Raw genomic sequence first — 20,913 nt, 5'->3', positions numbered from 1 at the left:
TTGTTCTCATGATATACAAAAATGTAGGCATTTTGTCCCACTTCCTAAAGCCACACACTAATTAGACACTGGCCAGGGGACTTGACAGGGAATTTCAGCCAGTGGCATTTAGTTGTGTGAGCTCCACAGTAGGAGAAACTTCTTTCCTGGCAGACTTTGGCAGGAGCTGAGTCTGACATAAGAACAGGGCGGGCAGCCATTACAGCAAGAGGGGTTATCAAAGATGTTTCAGGATGCTAAAGAATAATCAGACAAAATCCACAATCATCTCTTATTGACCAGTGAAATTGTCTTTTTGTGCTTACAAAGGGCAGGCAAGGAGGTATGTTTTCTTTGGATTTTTTTTTATGTTCACCAATCACAGAATCCTGATGTAGCAAAAAGCTAAAAATAACCTTCCCAAAGTGTATTGGGCATACCTCTCACGTACCAGGGCAGCAAGCAGATTTTCCGGAGTGGCACGCTGCAGCAGCTCCATCTCCCTGGAAAAAGACGCTACAGTGATGCAGGTGCCCCCTCGGGTCTGTGCTTGGCGCTGAGGCTGGGCAGCAAATCAGGTGTTCCATGCTTATCCCTCAGTATTTTACACACTCGGATCCTGCGGATCAGAGCAAATTTGCTTGGCTGTCTAAAACCCAGCAGCTGGGGAAGTACTTGCCCTCTTTTACTTGGGTTTCAGAGCAAGCACTGAAGTGTGGGCTGCAGTGTCTGCTCACAAAATCGCTGGCTACAAAAAAGTGTCAAAATGCCTTTGGCAATGTATTTCTAGATCCAGGAAAGAAATTCTTGATTACTCCAATTTACTTCTTACTTTTGAAGGCTACACAAACATACTCACTATCCTTTTAATTTGATAGGTAAATGAGAAACTGGAAAAAAAAAAAAACAGTGTGGAGAAAATTCTTTGTATAAAACCAAAGTTCTTTTATTACTGACATATCAAGTAAAATCCCTCCCCGGGTCTTTGCACAGTTGTTCACTTGTTTATAATTTGCCTCTAAGGAAATAAAGACTCTAATCTTACTCACCACTTCCCCCCAGCTCTGAAAACAATGCTGAATACAAGGCAGGTGTTCATATATTTGTTGAGAGAATGAATGAATGCTAACATTTTTGCAGAAGGCTTTGCACAGGGAGATTTCACCTGGTCTGTGTGAGGTAGTTTAGATCTGGGAATGGACTCAGATCTGGAAGTGAGGCACACTTCCCGTGTCTGTGTTCCTCAGCAGCCCTGGGACCCCAGGAGAGTTCCACCTCAGGTAAGAATTAGACTCCAGAGCCAGCTTCACCCTTCCTAGCTCTGTGATGTTGGGCAACTCACTGAAGCTCTCCATACCTCCCTCAGTTTCTTCATCTGTATGTGGGGAGAAGAATACTGCTCTCATCCATTCCTTGTGAGAGATTCCAGCAGTGCACGTGAAGGACCAGCTATGATTGTGATCCAGGTGGGACACTAAGCACTTTATATCACGGAGAAGTTAAGGAAACTTGTTTGAGGCCTTGGGTTAATAAAGGGAAGAATGGAAACCCCCAGAACCCCAGTCTAAACTGCCAAAGTCTACTCTTGATCACAGAGTTCTTGCCACATAGCACACGCTTCGCATGTGGCTGTGTGTGGCAAAACGTTTCCACACAACTACTGTCAATAGCAAGTCGATCATGTCAGAAAGGCTTCCACTGCCATCACAGCCACTGGGGCATGCTTTGACCTTTGCATGTCAAGGGTCAGGACAGCAGAGTGAGCCCTGAGTATAGGAGGCAGTGCTCAGGGCTCGGGCTCTCTGTGGATGGCGTGCATGATGCAAGGTGAGCCATTCAGTCCCCCTGGGTAGAACCGTATGATTTCCAGCCTCCCTCAGAGGCTTCTCTTTACTAAGTATTGGTGATGTGTGCTTTGCTTCTTCAGGAGCCCCCTGATTTATTTGCTCAGTGTGGTAAAGTGAACGCTACTTAGAAAAGCACTATTTATTTACAATTCATAGGGATAATTGGAAGTGGCGTTTGTCCAAACCTTGCCTCTGAGATGGGCAGAGGAATGTAACAGAAGGAACCTGAGCTCTGAAGTGAAAACTAACGGTGTAACCTTGGATGCGTTACATTACCTCTTTAGATTTTGATTTTCTCATGAGTTTATGGTGGCCTAAAAAAGATGCCGCCTATAAAGCAGGGGCCATGGTCATCTCGACCACGTGCAGTGGACCCAGCCCACTTCCCCGTCAGGGAGCACCTGCCTCTGCTCTGCGGCACCAGGAGGGGAGTTCTCAAATACCTGTAGGGGAACAGACACCTTGTCTCCAGATGCTGGCAGAAGCTGAGTGTGTTTTTGTGTGCCAGTTTGGCTAAGGGACTCCTCCAGCATCTCTAGTTTCCCTTTGGGGTACTTGTAAAGCTTCTACAAAGATCCAGCAGGAATTCAGTTTCTCAGCATTAACTGTGATGCCTGGGCTTCTGCCTCCATGTATGGGAAACTGAATGGAGTCAATTCAAGATCCAGTGTCTGGAATTTCAATGAAGAGCACTTGCGTGGCCCCTTGGTGTGGAAACCTAGCCTGAACCTACTCACTGCTGTTATTCCTTACCCATGAAATAGACCAAGAGCAGGTGTGCCCTCAGGAGAAAGAGGGTGGAAAAGTGGGTACAATGGACAGAATATTTATGTTCCCCTCAAATTCATATGCTGTAAACCCAATGTGATGGTATTAGGTGGTGGGGCCTTGGGTGGAGTGATTAGGTCATGAGGGTGAAGCCCTCATACATGGGATTAGTGCCTTTATAAAAGGGGCCCAAGAGAGCTTAACCCTTCTTTCTGCCAGGTAGGGACCCAGAGAGAGGTCAGGAGTCTGCACCTGGAAGAGAGTCCTCCCTAGAACCTGACCGTGCTGCATCCTGATCTTAGACTTTCAGCCTCCAGACGGGGAGACTAAATTTGTTTGTTTATAAGCCTCCCAGTCGACGGTAATTGTACACAGCAGCCCCTGTGGACTGAGACCGCAGGAAGAGAAAGAACACTGAACAGGGTGCTGCCAAAAGGCTTGATGTCACCAGTAGAGTCATGTGGCTCCAGCCCCTCCCCACAGTCTCCTCTTCCTCTCTGAGTATTGTGGATGACAGTAGAGGACAGCAACTGGGGTCCTAGGTGAAAATGCCTTCTCCTAGGAAGGTGTTGACAATTAACAACCCCTCATATTTGAGTAGCACTGTTACAAAATGCCTTCCGACAGTTCTCACACTGCATTGTGAAGAACGGAGGGCAGAGTAATAAACCCCCCAATTCAGGGTTGGGGGTGGGGCAACTGGGACTGTTGACCATGGTCCCCCAGCTGGTTGGTGGGAAACTGAGAGTCAGATTCAGGTCCCAAGTGAATCACTTTTTCCACTGTTGAATTACTCAGTAGTATGACTGCCTGATACCCAGCACTGCAGGGCTGGGGGAGTTAGAATCCTGCCCCTCAGCACATCTGCCACCAGCCTGTCCTTCCCAACCCTTGGCTGCTCATCAGAAACATCCTCAGCCAGAGATGCACAGGTAAAGGGGGTCTGTGGTAAAGCGGGAGCTCTACCAAGGAGCAAGGGAACCCCAGTCGTTTCTCCCCTCCTGTGTTGGGACTTGCATGTGCACGAGTGTACGATTGGCACTTCTGAAACCTAAACCTCTAAAATGAGACCCTATTAATCACTGTGACAGGACGGGAAGTGAAGCAGGGGGCAGCCTCCTCCAAGGTCTCACACCCCGGGGAACCAGGGGAAACCCATCCAGTGCCAAATCACACCTTCCCTAAGAGCCAGGTGATGTGGGCAAGAGAGAACTGAAAGATTTTTCCTTAAAAAAAAAAAAAAGCAAGCACAGGGGCTCAGCACCTGTAGCTCAGTGAGTAGGCTGCCTGCCACTGAAGCTGGCAGGTTCAAGCCCAGCCCAGGCCTGCTGAAAAAAAAAAAAAAAAGCAACAATGACAACCGCAACCAAAAAATAGCCCGGCATTGTAGGGGACGCCTGTACTCCCAGCTACTAGCGAGACTGAGGCAAGAGAATTGCTGAAGCCCAAGAGTTTGAGGTTGCTGTGAGCTGTGACATCACAGCATTCTACCAAGAGCAACATAGTGAGACTCTGTGTCAAAAAAAAAAAAAGGAAAAAAGCACGGGAATATAGGCTGTATGTACATTTAAACATGCAGACCTTGAGAATGTGTCCTAAAGAAAAAAAAAATCAATGTGGATAATAAGTTCAATTCTTATGACAGTTTGCAAACTGACAGAATTGACTGCTGCACTTCTAAGCATGTTATGTATGAAAAATACTCAGACAAGGGATGCCTGCAATGCAGCCAGCCGGCAGAGTTTAGTGTTATTAGGCACCTTGCTGTGAGGCATCCTCCTTGATTATTACTTTGAATTCTTTCCTAGATGCATTTGATTGCTGAAAGTAACTCAAATAACAAAGAGGTCTCAGATCCCAGTAAAAGAAGAGAGCACAAAAATTGCAAAAGTAGAAAGCTGTATGTAAATTCTTTACAAAATGGTTTTTGAAACTGGTTGCTGGTTTCCATATTTATGTATGTATTGCTGTATATAACAGTGTATCACTATAAATACACATACATACATATATGTCAGTCACTATTTAGAGAGGCATTATGAATAGCTGTTGACAGTATAGACCTGAGGATCAGATGCTGTGGGTTTCAATCCTGGCCGCTTTTGCCAGCTGTGAGACTTCAGGCAAGCTACTTCACCTCTCTGTGCCTGTCTCCTAACCTGTACAGGGGAGATAGTGGTGTCTACCTCACGGGATTATTAGGAGGATTAGATGGATTATTACATGTAAAGCAGTTAAAACAGTGTCTGGCACGCGGCCAGAGTAGTCTCTCAAATTAATTGACTGTTTACTGTAGCTTTCTTAGCATTATGAGATCCTGATACTGTTACATGTCTGGAACCAGTCTGTCGATTTCTCTGATTTCATTTGCATTCTGAAGGAATACAGCATTGTTGTAGGTAAATCTTTTTGAAAAGCTTTATGAGAATCATTGGCAGTCTGGGTGTGGGGAAGGGTGAGTTTGGAAGGGGCTAGGCCTGTAGAGAGTGTCTCCTGGGAGTCTGGAACAGAAACTCCTTTGGCACCAGGGAGCAATGCAGATGGAGAATTCTAACCTTTGCCATCAAGGGCACTGCAAGCAGAAAAATTTCCAACTGGGATTACCTAATGTTTTAAAAATTATTTTGACCACCATGAAACCACAGAGATTGGTGCTTTGCAGAGGGGATGAAGAACCACCAAACACCAATGGGAAGTAAAAATCCCATGGTTCAGATGCGTTTTAAGTGAGCCCACATTTTTAACTGATGTGTCACCTGAGAGATGACTCCTACTCCTGTTCCATGTATTATGTGCACAAGACAAACCACAAGACGTGACCTGTCACAAAGGCTAGAATTACGCCTGCCAATACACACGTCACCAGTAATTGCTTTTACAGATCATTGCTTCAGATCCACCTTCTCCCACAGATGCCCAGCTCTGTGCTTCCAAGGCAAAGCCAGAGGAAACCCGGCAAAAGGCTCTCAGGAACAAAAACAACACTGGGTGTCAACACAGTCCTGCTGCATTGCAGAACCCCTGTGTTCTGGGACCTGTGGCAGTCATTCCACACAGATATTGAAATTTGCTTTGTAATCTGGTTCTTTCTGAAAGAATCGAGCTTCAGCCTGAATATTCATCCACCACATTTGAAGTGGACTATACAAGTCACCTTTAACAATCTGGTATATGGAAACTGCCTCTTGCAAGTTCTTCAGAGAATAATAATTTCAAGAAAAAAGGGTAAGACATTATTAAAGCACGTTGTTTTCAGTGTCCTCAATGACACACAGAAACTGTCCGTTTGGCATCCATCCTTTTGTTAACTAATAAAGGCAAAGAAGTCTAGAGTCTGGCTCTCACGCATCATTAGCCAAACTGGGAAGAAGAGCAAGGATGCTTTACACACACGATGTCATGTATGGTCGTATGTTTCCAGTGACCAGAGGCAGGGCAGTCTCCTTGTTAAGAGAGCAAATAAAAAATAACCCTGTGTCCCAACATGAGTTATCTCAAAAGGCTTAAACATGGTGACCTCTCATAACATCTCAATACAGATTCTTAATACTAAGAACCTGTGGGTTCAACAGGAATCTGAACACCCCAATCCTTCTCAAAAGATGCCAGTAACCTTTCAACATATGCATACAGGGCTACATTTTATTGGGAGAATGACAATTGCTCTAAAATGCAAAATTAGAATAAATGCCCTTCTCAGGTGAGAGGAACTTCAGAAATTCGGCTAAAATGCAGGGTCTACTGAGCTTTAATTTAATCCTTTTTTACATCAGTCACAATCTTTCAGAGTGGAAGGAACAAATGTCAAGTTTTCTTAGTTCCTCAAGGAAAAAATAAAATTCAAGCAGCTATTCAGGTAAAAGAGGGTCAAGGTTGACTTTGCTTATGCTGTGGATTCAGGCAGCTGCCCACTTGAAATAAACTCCTTTGAGGCCAGAAAAATGGCTCATCCTAACGCCTTCACTGTGAGTGCCTCCAGGATAATCCAAGTAAGGAAGAAAAGACCAGCCAAAGTTTAATTCAATTTTATTTTCCACTTTTAGTATTTTTCAAATTATACAACATGCAGTCTGCCAGAGTATCCATATATCTTCATTTTAGAACCTAGAAGAACCAAAATTTTCCACGGGCCAGGGGAGGGTTACTTCCAGGCCTTTTGTTACATGGACTATAATACAACATTACTTGGTATAAACTGCCATTCTCCCCCTCAAACCCCCAAGACAAGTCTGTCCACAATTTTTTTAACGAAAGCTACTGTACAGATACAGAAAGCCCAACACACATCTGCAGTACACACAATACACTTTACAAACTAGACATGTATAATTCTACAGAATGCCCTATTCCCCTTAGATCTGCACACAATTAAAAGTATTTAAAAGTGATACACAATTTTTAAATAAGTGAGTAGATTTCATGGAGCAGTGCCTCCTCGGTAGTTACCTGACCCTTATTCAATACTTTTGTTTAAAAAGTCTACGTTGTTAGTGTTAAATGAAGCAATTTGAGACTATGATGGTTCCTAATTTAGCTTGCTCAAGATATTCAGGATGAGACAGTGAAGTGAAATCTTCCCCCTATCCCCTGCAATGAAAAACTGACCCAATATGTCATATACCTAGACTCCAAATGTCTCCTGCCCTGCTAAAAAACGCACTTCAAAAGAGGGGATTGTTAAGAACTTTTATTTGCTTTCAGTTATTAATATAGGAAAGTGGAGCTTGCTTATATAAACTTGAGGGCTTCAAAAAGTCACTAGATGCTACATTCTAGACAAACCTTTTTCTTTCTTCATTTATCCCAGTATTTCTATCAATTCTGATTTTCTTTGTCCTACGATTTTATTCCCTTTGGAAGTCTTAATCCACTCATTGTTCTGCCTGCTACCTCCTGTTCAACAAAAGCCAAGTGTATATAGCATTTCAAGAAACAATACATGTGTGCAGAATTCTCTAATAAATGATCAAAACACATTTGGCATGAATATATTTTAATTCCCAACCATAAATCTCGATATCTCAAATAGCATTCAATTTTATTTTCTATCTAGAAGCCAGTGCAAAGGTGCACAGTCCTTAGCTCTAAAGTAGCGACACACCGTCCTGCAGGTGGGGATTGTTTGTATAAACCATCTGGCTGCTCTCTTATAGCATCAAAGAGTAAACCTTCAAGAAGTAGCACAAAACACAAAATTATTCATAGAAGACAAAAAAGACACACACACGCACACACCCGCAAAAAGCACCATACCACCAAAAATATAACCACAGCCTCAGCCGTTCAGAAGTGTGGTTTTTATATTCAAAGCAGAGGGAGCAACATCTAAAAAAAATTAAAACTGTAAATTGTGGCTTTTTTAAAAAGTGGCCTACAGAAAACTTGGTCCTAATATAATAACCGGCTTATTATACAAAGCAATAGTTAGAGATCCTTTTGAATATACTATATAATCTAGTCCCATAATCTGCCTACCTTTTAGTCACAGTATAAGAAAATCAGATTAGAGGTCCTATGAAGACTGAAGCTAGCTGAACTGACTGGCTGATCAGCAACTAGCAAAATTATCTTTAAGAGACATCAAAGCCAACTTTCTCTGTGAATAAAAGTAAAGCAAATTTTGTCAGTCCCTTGTTGAAATCAAGCAATACACGACTACAAGTGAGTATTTCTTTTGAAACATGAAAGGGCCAAGAAATTCTTTAGAAGTAGAAGAAGGGTACCAAGGGAAAAATTACTCTGGAAAGAATCTAAAATAATCCATTTTATAATGGATATTAACAAGAGCCAAAAAAAATTACTGACCTTTGTTCAATTTCCAAACACCAAGTAATACAGTTGCACAACAGAGGGGTGGAATGACAAGTATTAATTGGCAATCCTCTCAAAGACCAGTGTTTTAGCTTCTGCAGAGGCAAACGTATTAACAAAGTTATGCAGCATATGTTATTACTTGATAAGGTTTGCAAAACCTGCCCTACGAGGACCTTTCTATCAGACTGCAAATAGCAATTGAGCAGTTATATTCAGGCACTGGCAACAAAATCAAACAGAATGAAAAAAATGCTTAAATGAATGCAAAATTGCCATCTTTATGAAATAAATACTTTAAGAGAATTCGTCCTCCCTCTCTCCTCCCCAAATCAAAACACATGAACAAAGTGCAACATTTAACAAATAAATTAAGTCAAAGTGAGTTTCCTTGGTTAGGGAAATTTTATACAAGAAGAATCTAGAAGCCAGTGCAAGGTGCACAGTCCTTAGCTCTTTTTATACATTTAGACACACACATACACAAATTATCTTTGACCCATACAGCCATACATAAAACCCCAAAGTCTCCCCTGGCACACTTTTCATTCCAGTAGTGACAGCTGCAGGGGCAGTGCCAGCTCACTTATCTTGGGCACCACACACCATGACAGGATGGGTGCTTTCACTGAGATTGGTTTGCATGTCATTAACTTACCCCCAAAACTTGTCAAAAGAATTAGCAGCACAAAAGACCAACTTAATGAATCACTTTCCTTGAAAACTGTACTACTTGCATAACTGGAAGAAAGATTCATGTATTTGAAAAAAGCAACAGCTAAATGTAAAAACATCCATCTATACTGATTTCTTCAAATTGTGCCTAAGAAGATGAAACCTACTGAGTGCCAAAGGAAGAGTTCAAATAAACAGTCTGCAATGATGGGTTAAAATAACAACTTACTCATGGCAACTTATTCATAGATAGGTGTAAAATTTGGTCAATTACTTCCCCCTCCCCCGAGGGCTTCCTTTTTCAACTATTGCAATGATGCTGGATTTCTTCAGCAATACCCCCTCAACCTTCAGGTGGTTTCCTAGGTAAAGGAGACATCCCTAGTATAAGCTGCAGAACCAGGGAGGAAGCAGGGAGGAGGGAGGCAGCCTGGTTTCCACTCATCCAACTGGGCAGCATTTTCAGCATTTCCAAAGGAATGATGTTCAGACTGGGCTGGCCACGACCAGTCGCTGCAGGTTCACTAGCAAGCAGCTCGAAGAATTCTATGACTTTTTACATTTACATAGATGTGTTAGGATGAACAAATTCTACATTGCTACTGTCAGATTGTTTTTCGGCCTCGAAGAAATTTGCTTTGCATTTTAACAAGGTGCCATACTAAAAAGTGTATTTTACAGATCCAAAGATGTGACCAGGATATTTCAAAATGCTTCTTTGGGGTCATTTGTTTTGGAAAAGTGTTCAGGATGAAAATTTTGAACGCTATAGCAGCACTTTTGTCCCCTAAAAATATAAAGTAATGTGTTTATTTTACAGGAAACCAGACAGTTGAAGCAGAGAGCATGGTCACCTGCCTCCACGGCACTTGGTTGTCCCCCTCCAGGGAAGGGCACATGAGGGCACTCAGATGGGACAGTGCACTGCTGACAGGAGACGGTCCAGGGACCACCCGGCGCCCCAGAGGCTGAGTTAGTGTGACGGTTCTGAGTAGCAAATGGATCTTCTGCAATCATCTCCCTCAGATTTCTCAGGAAGAGAAAAGTCCAAGCACATGTCTGTACACAGAAATTCTACATAGCTCAGAAATATCTGAAACTGGTGTACTGCAGATGGCTGGGGTGAGCAAGTATAAAAAAAAGAGAAACTGTAGGAAGAGGAAAAAATAAAGGGATTGGTGATTAATATAGTCCTTGACATGCTACGTGGAGTCGTATCTGTTGAAAGAGAACCAGAGAGAACACAGGAGTTAGAGGACGCAGTGAAAGGGTGCTCTTCAGAAATGTTTCTTTAATTCTAAATGTTTGGATCAGAGTATCCAAATATAATGTGATCCACATATTTAATTTTAAATTTTCTAGGGGCTACATTAAAAAGAGAAAAGAAATAGGTAAGTTTAATGTTAATAACATTTAGCCCAATATATTAAAAACTGTCATTTCAATATGTAACCAATATTACATGGTAGGATATTTTACATTAACTATTGAGATATTTTGCATTCCTTTTTTTTTTTCAGTGTTTGCACTCTGGTGTTTGTTTTACACTTTCAGCTCATCTCAACTTGTGTCACATTTCAAGAGCTCAAAAGACACGTGCACTGGTGGCTAATGCAAGGGAGGGCACAGCCTCCTGCTTCCTGGGTTTGGCACTAAGGATTTAGTCCTGAAAGTCTCAACTTTTTCTCCCCCAAGTCAGGATCTATTGAAGCTATGGATATGCAGACAAATACAGTGCATCTTCTCATCCCCACAGGGAATTCAAACATTTCTCATTTGCCAGTGGTTGGCATGGTAAGGCAGGTCAGAACTAGCTCTTCACCCAGGCTCTCTCTAAAAAGAGGCTCCTGGTTCCAAAAGATATGTTTCCCCTACGTGGGATAATGAAATTCCCCAGGTGAGCACCCCCTTTGATTTCACTCCACTCTCCAGGATGAAAGTCTGGACTAGTCCTGACTCAGAGGCCAGCCTGAGTGGCCTGGGTGGGCCGATGGACCAACTCTAGTAAGCTTCAATTTTCAGAACACAATGAAAGGTTCAGCCTCCTTCCTCCGGCAGAGACCCGAGGTCTGGCTAATCTTGCCTATGGGTTTTGTGCACAGCTCATGGTGCTCTGGGGATGGGGGTGGGGTGACAAAAGAGGTGGAGGTAGGTAGAGCTCATCCCTAAGGAACTTACAGAGTTACCAGGGACAGGAAATACGTTAAACACCAAAAAAGCCCGATTGCTCTTTTGATTTAGAAACCTCCCTACCCTGACACACTGTGCTTTCTGTTTTGCCTCTAGAAGACATTTATATCCAAATTTAGTACTCAACTGTGGTAAATATCTCAGATTCCAGCCACAACGCTCTCTCCCTAATTTTCTTTTTCGTTATTACTTCATTCTCCTGATTTATATGTTATAATATTGTAAGCAACCTCACATATTTTGTATAAATCAGCAGGATGTAAATTACATATAAATAGAAAAATTCAGGGTCTAGAAAGGGGTTATAAATGTAGATAAGAGCAAATGGTGAAAAAAAGAGAAATATACAACAGAGAAAAACATATTTAAAAATACCTCCTCCCCCCAGGCAAACAAAATAAATATTCAGAGACCTCATTCAGTAACTACCACCTCCTACTCCAACGGTATTATCTCCCACAATTATAAAGCTGCTCAATTAAAAGGGGTTAAACAAACTTACAGGTGATACACCTGTCATTTTTGGAGGTCACAGAGAGAAATGTTTGTCTTTGGGAAGAGTGTATTTAATATTTGGACTTTCTGGTAAGATTTTGTGCTTATTGTTAGACCCAGAAATGAAAAACCTAAATTGTCATTGTCATAAACTGTCATTTAAAACCCATTTTGAGCTAAAAACTAATAGGAATGCTGTCTGAATACCATCGCTGACATCCCCATTCCATTGCTGACAGGTTCATTTTTCCAAGCACATTATCCCCCTGGTCAGATGAGATGGGCTTCCTACATGCCTGGGGTAGGGAGGCGCAGGGCACATACTTTAAATCACAGGATTACAGCCTGACGCAATGCTTACAGCCAGCCCATGTTGACACAACGAGCATTAGGCACACAAACCCAACCGGTGGCCTCAGAACTCCAGCGGACCATGAAGTGACATGATTTACACTAGACGGCCTTTCAGTCAAATCCCCAGTTCTCATCATATGCAAGATCCAGCATGTTTTGGCTAATAGCTTAGAAGAAATGGGGGGCCACAAAGGCGGCCCCACCTGCTTTAGTCACCACAAGGAGCTAGAGAGGGGAATGAGACTGTGGCGGGCTGATGGAAGGAAAAGCAGAGGAAGTGCTGCTTTTGCCAGTGAAAGATCCTTCCTTTAATCATCAAGAGGTCATTCCTCTTCCTGCTCGGTCAAGGGTCTTTAGGAGCCTCTTCACTAAAGAAGTCTTTCCAGCAGGCCCACCCTCCCCACCATCTGGATGTCCATCTCTTCAGATAAATTCATGAGAGGAAATGGGTATGACTGTAAAGGTAAATGGTTGAGCCCCAAGAGAGACCATTTCTGACTGCTCTGATTCTGGGGAGGTTGGGGAATCTTGAGAATATGTAAAACCCAGTTCTGTGGACCCTCTATGAAATGTTGCAGAATAGTCACTCACTCACCCAGAGGCAGGAGACTGGACTAACCTATTATTGGACAGTCCTCAAGACTGTGCCAAAGCCAAGATGGTAATTCAGAATGGCAATGTGTGACCAGATTTAGAAGGAAATAAAATCACCTTCCTTTAGAAGGGTTGGGAAGGCCAAAGAAAGAAGCTAATTATATAAGGGTTTTGCAAGAAGTAGTCAGAGATTGTTTTCCCTTCAACTTTGGCTTTTGCAATTGCTTGCTCTGGATTTAAGCTTAATCCAAACAGTACATAGTTTTATCTTCTCTTTTGCCTTTCTGCAATTCAGTCCCCACATTATAAGAATTCCCAATTATACTCTACTTATCACTGTGAAACAGAAGTAGATTTATCTCACTGGAGCTCTGGTGCAGCAACAACTTCGGTGGCTCTGAAGGCCAGGCTCCCAGAAGCCCGAAACTGAGGAGTATGTAGGCACAGCGGCCCTCTGCGCTGCACAGCAGACAGGAATTCTTTCTTCCAGGTGCTTCCTGCGCCTTCCCTTTGGACTCAGAATGCCAGTTTCAAAGTCCTCTGCCTCAAAGGCACCCACCTAGTTATTTCTGCCCTCCTCCCGTCTGCTCACTAGCTGATGTTTGTGAGGGCCTACTTTTTGCCAGGTACTCTTCTAAGACGTCTTTCTCTTTTTTCATAGTCTCTCACTAAACTCCCAGACAAGCCTGGGCGCTATGATCCTAACTTCTCCCTGCCACCACTGCCTTAGCTGTTCAATGACCAAGAATCTCATCCGGATCGAGAAGGCTGGATTCTCTTTCATACACTTCAACCAAAACAACTCAGGTAGAATGCAAACGCAGCTAGGAGAATCCACTGTTGTCTGTTAACCTAGACATCAAAGAGATTTGCAAACATGTAAAGCGATACCATTTGGCTTTTTTCATTGTTATTGTTTTAGAAAATGTTGTGTTTTTTTTTTTTTTTTCTTAAATTAAAAATGGCACTTCTGGGAAACATGTATGGGCTCATTATTTTGAAATGAATCTGGCAATATTTCAACTTTTTGTTTTAATTCCTGACATGATGCATATTGACAGGCATAACCTGTAAGTATAAAAGCTCCTTGATGTCATTGATCTTTTTTTTCTTAAGAGTATAAAGGTTCCCAAGGCCAAGGACTTTGGGAACTGCTGCAGAGAAGATCAGAGTCCTTAGCCCAGGATCTAGTGCTCACAAGTTGTAGGATGCTGACACCCCAATCCTCCCATCTGGAATATAGAATGAGGCCAGCAGGGCAGACCACAAAGACAGCCCAGACCAGCATGGAATGCCCTTTTGTGCCAGGCACAGGTGTAGGCTTTCTGTACTATGAACATGGTTCATCCCCACAGCCCTCTAGGGGTAGGTTCTGTCCACATTGTACATAGGACACTGAGGCACAAAGAGACAAAGTGACTTAGCTAGTGTGTGAAAGCCAGCATTGAAACCCAGGCAGCCCAGTGCAGATCCTGAGCCCATAACGCCCCCACTACCCTGCCTGCACACGCGCTCTCACGATCCAATCATTAACTGCTATAGTTTTCAAACAGCAGTAGCAAGCTGAATGGCTCAGGGTTTAAATGCAGAATAACACATGCAGTTTAAGGACCCTACTGTGCCCTCGGCTATGCACTGACTCCCTGGTTTCACCACTTCAGAGGGCTAAACCTGAGAGCAATTCCTTGCCCACCCTCTGTGTGTGGCATGGACCCATTTCTGCTGAGGGCAGAAGCCAACATGCACAGCATGGGTATATATTCAATACATTATTTGTGATTGGGGTGCCAAAACCAGGAGGAAGGTCAAGGTAAACCCCAACAATGGTGCAAGGCAGGCTGGATCCAAGTATTTAGGACAGAGAAAACAGTAACAAGAAGGAAAGGTGGGGAGTACTTCAGACAAGAGCGTGAGCACATCCCAGGCTTGGAAGCTCAACCTGGACCTAAGGAGATAGCAAAGCCCTTGTTGGCCCCCTGGACAGAAAAATTCACTCTGCCAGAGGGAGAGGCATCGGGTGGAGCCCCAGAGAGGAGTGCAGGTTTCTCAGTTCAAAAACAGAAGAGCCAGCAATCTAAGTGGACCAGAAGTTTAGGACTTCAGCCAAGGGCAGTGAATGCAGAAAAGGGCCGCGTGCATTGAAAGTCAAGGAACTCTGAAGTTCAAGTGCTAGTGCTAGAAACCACTGGTTTTCCTAGCTCTACTGTACAACCTGGAATTTCCGTTTGGGTATAGCTTACTATGAGGAGATTCTGTGGAACAGTCCTTTAAGCATTCCAAATGCCTGGGTTGGTGGGGCAGGCTGAAGACTCCACAGGAAGCAGCACTCGGGCAACAAAGGGTGGAGGACAACAGGCCCTGGGTCACAGCTGACCATCGCAGCAGCAAAAGGGAAGAGCTTCACAAAGTGCCTGTTTTCATCCCATCATTTAAGAAGTTGAAATATTTATTAATAATTAAATATATGCACAATAAAGGTCCCAAAGTCATAAGACCTGAGGAAGACAGAGCCATCCTGCAGCGATGTCCCTGATCCAGGGAACGTCACACACGTCAGCGGTGCAGACACCTGGGCTCCTGTATGGGCTCTGGGCGGCAACAGCCCGGGAGATCCTGCCCCAAACTGCAGAAGCACCTTCCCCAGGCGGCTTCTTTGTGCCTCCAGCCGTAGAAATCACCGTGGAAAAACAGTGAAGGAGTCCCTTCTGGCCATACCACTGCGATTTTTAAGATTTTATCAAAGTTTACCAGAACTTTATTAAATATGATTTCTAGGCTTAATATATACATGGTTTTTGATAAAGTACAGTTCTCAAACGATCAAAGTCTTCATCTGCATGAACCACATGAGAGGCATCCTGGGTCTTCGGTTCACTTCACAAAACTTTCACTTGCCATGATAATCTCCAGCCTGAATCTGGGCACACTGGAGACGTTCCCGCTGACCCCCACGCACCCTGCACACCACATTTGCTTTGTGCTCTAAGTGAAGTGGTACAATTTCTGTTGTTGCCCTTGGTCGAGTGGTGTGGCGTCATTGCTCACAGCAACCTCAAACTCTTAAACTCTTAGGCTTAAGTGACTCTCTTCCCTCAGCCTCCCAAGTAGCTGGGACTAGCAGGCACCTGCCACAAGATCCAGTTATTTTTTTGTGGCAGTTGTCATTGCTGTTTAGCAGGCCTAGGCCAGGTTCAAACCCGCCAGCCTCGGTGTACATGGCCAGCGCTCTAACCGCTGCGCTATGGGCACCGAGACAAAGTGGTGCAACTTTTTACAACTTTCATCAATGATCTTTAGGCTAAGAAGGAAAGAGCTGGACTTGTTAGGAAAAATGATATATTCCGAGCAGATGAAGACAAAATGAGTTGATGACATGCTGTGGTTCTGCAATAGTTTCAGCAGAGGGAGAAGTGAGAGAACTGAGCCAGGCAGGAGACTCAGAGCAGGGCCTCCCAGGCCGAAAGAGCCGCCTCCTGCCCAGCTCTTTGTTGTCAGTGAAAGACTACCTTTCATTAAATTATGTTTGTTTGGTGGTTTGGATTTTTGATTGGGAGTTATATTTTAATTTCATTTCTACATTTGTTTTGATTTTAAAGATCTAAAAATAGGAAATGTGTACTGTTTTAAATTTGTAAACACTTAAGAATTTAAGAAAATAATTTAAATCAACTCTGAGAGTTTGTTAGAACTTTATTCCTTTAAAAAATACTCTATTTTGCTCAAGTTTGAGACAAAATGTTTTAAATATAGCAAAACCAAAAATTTTTTTTTAAACCATTCTACCTTCAAACACTTTTCACCAAACAGCCAAGGTTACAGCAATGCCACACTGGCGCCATCTGGTGGACACATTTGAACAAACACACACACATACACAATTTGCCAAAGCACTGCCAGGATAGGAACAGCTCTCCAGGGCCCTCAGGACCAAGAAACTGGACAAATATTTAAATGGATGAGACTACATTAAATATGGGGCCTCAAATAAGCACTCAGAACTGCCTAAGAAGATATCACACCTTCTCTATTCTCAAGCCTGAGACCTCATCTTGCTTCCCTCTTATTAGACTAGCTGTTAAGAACCTGGCTTTTTGTTGTTGTTGTTGTTGTTGATTCATTGAGGGTACAATAGACCAGGTTACAATGATTGCATTTGTTAGGCAAAGTCCCTCTTGCAATTGTGTCTTGCCCCCAAAAGGTGTGACACACACCAAGGCCCCACCCTCCTCCCTCCGTCCCTCTCTCTGCTCTTCCTCTCCCCACCCAAGAACCTGGCTTCTTACTTGCCTGAGAAAACAAGCACTAAAACAGCCCCATCTCACCTCCCTGCACACCCCACCTATCACCTCCCTGTCCCTGTGCTTCCTACCCTGCCCCACTCAGCTAGATCACTAACATGTAACAAATCATACAACTAAGCTGTAATATCTCCTACCTTACAAGAGAAAAGCAACCCCATCCTAACACCCCAACATGGCTGCCTGGGACCACCCACAACAGCCCCTAGCTGGAGCTTAGCTCTTACTCTGGGGCCTCCAGGGTCCAGAGTGGCCTTGTCTACTCATGAACAGGTCCCTCTTCTCCCATGACCATGGCCCCAGTAGTCCCTCACCCTAGATTACAATCTGACCCACTCAACTTGACTCAAAGGCTTCATTTACTTGGGCCCAACTCCCTCCCCAACTATTCTGGATAGTGAACCACATCTGCCTTGCTGTCCTGCTTCAGATGCACCTCATTAATCCCCACCTCCAAGAGCGCATCCGTAACCCTCTCTCCGCAATTGTCGCCTGGCTGCCATTTTTCAGTGGTCAGTTCCCCACTCAAATGCCACCCCCTCTTCTGAAATAGTGTCCTCATCTCTATTCCATTAACCTGCTCTTATTTCTTTCTGAGCACTTAACCACTACTTCAAGTTACCTTGTTTATTTTCTGTCCATGTCCCCACAACAAGCACATCACTACGTAAGAACAGAACCTTCTTTGTCTCATTCACTATTAAACTAGTACAGCGCAGGCTGTTGGTCCCTGATCCCATGTGGCAGATGAGGAAACGGAGGCTAACAGAAATCAAGCAACTTGCCCATCGTCAAATGGAAATGATGCACCAAGGCCAGAGCTAATCCCAGGTCCGGACAATTCTAAATCCCATGTCCTTAGCTTGCTGCACTAAACAGCCACAAGTGCAGCTCTGGGGCTTGAAAACAGTTATCCCATACCCCCTGAGAAGGCCCCCCTGGATTTGAACTAGATAAAATCAGATCCAGCATTATCCTGGGTTCTTTTGATTTTTACATGTTCACATCTTCAGTGGCTCCAAAACCTTGAGGATAAACCAAAGTACCCATTGTGATTATATTACCTGAACCCTAAAATAAAGCAGAAGACAATTTCAAAGATATCCAGATGCCACCTAAGTAACAATACCTGGCTCTAGTTCTACCAGGAGGGCTCCGAAGAGTTAGCAACTGAAATCGTTCCCACCCTGGGAGTGGACACTTCAGCATGAAAATCCCAAAAGTCAGGAAAGATGATCTCAAAAAGGTTTTGCTCTCATCTAAGCAATGAATTCCACATATCTAACTATATTTTTAAAAATGATTTAGCATTTTCTTTTTCTTTTTCTTTTTTTGGCTGGGGCCAAGTTTGAACCCGCCACTTCCAGTATATGGGGCCAGTGCTCCACTCCTTTGAGCCACAGGCACCAATGATTTAGCATTTTCTTACTTCCAGTTCTAATACCTCCTCCATTGGTCACTACCCCTTTTTCAATCTCCACTGACAAATGCCCAGTCATTTCCTAAAATTGGTAAATGTTCTTTTTCATAGCTTACAAATAAGCAAATAATATTATCTTTAAAATCTGCTACATCTGCTCACAGAAACAAACTCAGATATGGGCCTTGCCTGCTCTGTTGTAATAATTCACTGCTCTAGAGAGAATAAAATCTGTCCTGTAACAACTATATGAACTGAAGGAAACTGTAAACCTACATCTATCAACCAACTCCAGTGTGCCACATTCCGCACTGCTCATCCATGAAGCAGCTAACATATTTATTAAGCATTTGTTAAGCGCTCAGGAACACAGCCTCAAGCCTGAAGCCTCACCACAATGCCAATGACCCAGGTAAAAGATTGCCCATTCTCAGAGAGGAGGAAACCAACTCTGAGGTTAAATGACTCAACACTTAAGAAAGTGAAAGACCAGCTGGGTGAGGTGGCTCACACCTATAATCCTAGCAGTCTGGGAGGCCGAGGCAGGTGGATTGCCTAAGCTCATAGGTTCGAGACCAGCCTGAGCAAGAGTGTAGCCAGGCCTTGTGGTATGCGCCGGCAGTCCCAGCTACTTGGGAGGCTGAGGCAAGGGAATTACTTAAGCCCAGGAGTTTGAGGTTGCTGTTAGCAGTAATGCCACAGTACTCAACCAAGGGTGACAAAGTGAAACTGTCACACACACAAAAAAAGTGAAAGACCTGACAAGGGAATCCAGGGGCATTGTCCAACACTTGTCCCCTGCCATCTCACCCGCCAACTGTCAAGGGGGCTGGTTTGCCTGTTTACTTGGAGACACTGTGAGAAAAGCACCTAGCCACAGGAGCTGGATGGAGGAAGCGTGTTGAAGAGACTCCAATTTCAGACAAAATCATCAAAACCGCTTGTAACACTTTGAGTAAAGAAACACTTCCATGATGGGATGGATGAGGGTGATTCTGTTACTTGGAAGGTCTTGCAAATCCCACCAACTCTTCATTTTCAGTCCTCAATATGAAGAGAGGCTATGCTGGTGACAAATGGCCAGTGGCTGGTATTGGCACCTTACATAGACCATGCGTCTGGCAGGCCTTTAGTGACCACCCGCAGCAGCGGTCCCATGAGGAGCCAGCACACCCTCACTCTGTGCTGCTGCCAGTTAGGGGCTCACTAAATGCAGAGAGTACTGGTTGCCCACACTACATCCACTCGCTGTCCTTGACCTCAAAGACTGACATGCCCAGCTGAAGGACCACCTCTTCCATGTGCCTCAGTTCTGGCCGGAGAGACAGAGGCACTGGCATTGCATGACACTTCCAGATAGGGGACTTAAAGTAAGCTGCTTCCTCTCCAGATGCTAAACTTAAAATGTAGGCAGGATGGCTAAAAACGCAGGAGTCATTTTGGTGACCTTGAGAAAGGCAGGCACTTGCTAGGACGGTGAGTCTTAAGTTGGAGGCTAATAAATTGCCATCCTGGATAAGACAGTTACTTTAGGATAGTTCTCAAACTTTGGTAAATATCAAAATTACATGAAGCACTTGGTAAAAAGATAAAGGCCCAGGCCCTCTCCTGCTCTAAGGAGCCAGGGCCTCTGGGTGCCGGGATGCTGGTACTTACTAGTGGCTGAGGACCACTACTTCAGGCTTTTCTGTTCTAAGCAGCCTGACTTGATCTTACAGTTCCCTTCAGGTATCAGTCTCAATACTGACAAAATTCAGTTGCATTTTATTTCTGATTGAAAGCCAGAGATCAGGTCCAAATGGGGTGGCCCACTGCCAAGACCATTTCCCATCCACCCATCCAGGAGACAGCAGGTGCTGGTACCCAAGGTCACCCTCCCATTCCTGCTAATCTGATCACTTGGGCAGTATAGGTAAAAATTTTCTGGGGGCAGCCACTAAAGTGTCCTCCTAGGAAGTTTTAGGCTGAGCCTTTGTAATGTAGGCATCTCACCCTGGGTGAAGGCAGCAGCACCCTGCACTCGCCTCCTTGCCTTGATGCAGAAAGGACTGGATGAAGTTGTAATCCTCTCCCAAGACACCCTGGCTCACCACCACACCATGCATACCCATCTGCCTTATAAGCTGACTACCCTAGTAAGGACTCAGGGTCCAAGCACAGTACTCAGAGCCGCCTCCTCCCATCCACACATTCAAAGGCAGAGTTTTTATAAGCAAAATTTTCTGGTCATCTAAGCAGTAACCTCAATTCTCCGTTTCAATTACAAAGGACAGGCTTTCTCTCTCTCCTTCTCTTCTAGAAAGCATATTGCTCTTTCCTTTTCATATGACTGGGAGAGCAATGTCAGGCTATGGGCAGAGAAGCTTACAGACCACCACCTCAAAGGAAAAAGCAATCGGGACCTACCTTGACATAAATTGCCACAATTACTATTTTTTTTTTCTTTTTTTTTTTGTAGAGACAGTCTCACTTTATTGCCCTC

At 43.9% G+C, this 20,913-nt stretch overlaps 1 protein-coding gene across 1 annotated transcript in view; it reads right to left on the bottom strand.

Annotated features, from left to right (window-relative positions):
• Positions 1–6,603: 6,603 nt before the first annotated feature.
• KIF5C (kinesin family member 5C) overlaps positions 6,604–20,913 on the bottom strand; it is a 167,219-nt gene continuing 152,909 nt past the window's right edge. Inside the window, exon 26 of the mRNA XM_053597333.1 lies at positions 6,604–10,298. The gene's annotated coding sequence lies outside the window, so the exon portion shown is untranslated. The remainder of the gene's footprint in view (positions 10,299–20,913) is intronic.

This window comes from Nycticebus coucang, chromosome 7, assembly GCF_027406575.1.
Source record: "Nycticebus coucang isolate mNycCou1 chromosome 7, mNycCou1.pri, whole genome shotgun sequence".
NCBI lineage: Eukaryota > Metazoa > Chordata > Mammalia > Primates > Lorisidae > Nycticebus > Nycticebus coucang.
Note: the sequence above shows the minus strand (reverse complement) of the source record. Positions and strands in the feature narration are given on the sequence as shown.